This window comes from Rutidosis leptorrhynchoides, chromosome 5 (assembly GCF_046630445.1).
Source record: "Rutidosis leptorrhynchoides isolate AG116_Rl617_1_P2 chromosome 5, CSIRO_AGI_Rlap_v1, whole genome shotgun sequence".
NCBI lineage: Eukaryota > Viridiplantae > Streptophyta > Magnoliopsida > Asterales > Asteraceae > Rutidosis > Rutidosis leptorrhynchoides.
In genome coordinates, this window is record NC_092337.1 from 117985160 (window position 1) to 117987535 (window position 2376).

The following is a 2376-nucleotide window of genomic DNA, read 5'->3' on the forward strand; positions in this document are numbered from 1 at the left end:
GAAACAATAAAGATTTTACGAATTCATAACTACAACGCTAAAATAAATGGAAAAATAAAGTACCAATCGTAAATATTGAATAAAGCAATAAACTTGGTGAAGAAATCTTCAAAGAACTTACAACTGCCTCCAAAAACCTTCAAAATTCGTAAACTTAGAGTTGGAATTCGTATATGCAAACAGTCCAAAGTCCCCTTGTATTTTATTAGCTTTTTCTAACTTACAGCCAAAGAAACAGACATATGCACCGCATCTTGTCCCGAACTTCACTTTTTATCATGTTTTAACACTTTGGAGCTAAAATCTTCAATAATATCAACCATAACACCCCTCTTGAACCGTTCTTCGCTCAAAATCATCATTCTAATAAATTCACCATCAAATGTCTTCAAATTCTCTCGAAACATATCAAAATAGGAACGGATATTTCGATAAATAGTATGTATAATTTGCGCAATATCAAAAAGTTGAGGTGCTAAATCGTAACCTAAAATAACTAGCTAAAACACTTAAAAACTAGCACACAATGCAAGCACCTAAACTTGATCGAATAGTAATTAGTAAGCAAATAGACTAGTTCGTTCCTTAGAGAGCAGTTGAATTAAGACTTTAAAAACTAATAATTACCCTAAATTAGAAAAGGGGGGTTTGAATTGAATTGAATTAACTAAATAAAAGAGAAATTAACTAAAACGAATTACCAAATAAGAAAAAACGGTGTACACTTGAATGAACTATCGATATGGATTGTCCTTTGCAATTATTACTGATTATTTTTCGAAAATATATAATCTTATGACTACCCGTCGATATTCACAAAACGTTAATCAATTAAAGTCAATTAACTCAAGTAGATTTTCCTTAAAAGATTAAACTATATTCAATTAAACTAATGAGATTCGATTTGGATTAAACTCGCATAAAATCCTAACTATAAGAGTCACTTGAAACAAACTATGTTGATTAAATCCCTTTCAATTACCAATTTAAGTAATGACACAATCACTTGAAATCACCTATTTAATTGTCTAAATCACCTAAGTGTTGAAGCACAAATTCCATCTCTAGTTAACTCACATTATTAGATTAACAATTCATGTATTTAAATTTAAGCAACAATTAAGTACAATAATGGATCTTTAATCAAACACAATTACTTAAATCAAACAAACATTAATTCCATAAGATAAGTACAATCTAAATCTCTAGTTTCACATTCAAGCAAATACACAAAAAATTTAGCCTAGCATATTAAAATTGCAAGTAACGAAACAATAAAGATTGAACGAATTCATAACTACCATGCTAAAATAAATGAAAGAATAAAGTACCAATCGTAAATAAAGAATAAAGAAATAAACTTAGTGAAGAAATCTTCAAAGAGCTTGCAACGGCCTCCAAAAACCTTCAAAATCCGTAAACCTAGAGCTGGAATTCGTATATGCTGGCCAAAGTCCCCTTCTATTTTATAAGCTTTTTTTGACTTACAGCTAAAGAAATAGACATACACATCTCCATGGATGCGCCACATCCAATGCCCGGACTGGAGGGATGTGCTGCATCTTCAACTGATGCGCTGCATCCTGATTTTATTGTTAACAATTTGATCTCTAATCGTAGTGTGATGTGCCGCATGCCTTTGGGATGCGCCACATCTTGTCCTGGACTTCACTTTTTATCAAGTTTTAACACTTTGGAGCTAAAATCTTCAATAATATCAACCATCACGCCCCCTTGAACTATTCTTCACTCGAAATCATCATTCTAATCAATTCACCATCAAATGTCTTCAAATTCTCTCGAAACAATTCAAAATAGGAATGGATATTGCGATAAAATGTATGTATAATTTGCGTAATATCAGGTACTTTGACTAACTTTGTCAAAGGCGGAGACCAACTATGCCATGTTGCCGGACTTATTAAAATATTTATTATTAAAATATTTAAATATTAACTTTGTACCGAAGACAAGTCGCCAGTAATTGTTTTTTGTCTCTTTTGGACTATTTTGAGTTTAAAGTCGAACTTTACAAACCGACTACATGTGTAGATGACATGTGTCGATAATTTGTATGGAATGGGTTAATAGCAACATAAAAAAAGGTTAAGGCATTGACGCGCGGTAAAGTAAATCACCCATTATCTTGAGGATTACACCTAGTCGTCAGCAGCGCTCGAGTATACGACACACAAACACAATTTCTGCTCATATTTTCAATACAAACCATATAACACAAAAAAACTTCAAATTACCATAGAAAATGTATAATAAAAAACATTCATGATTTCTCAAACATTCAAGCATAATCTAAAGAATTCATAACAATGTTTTTCAAAATCAGGTCGGTTTAAATGGAGTTTCAAAATATAAACA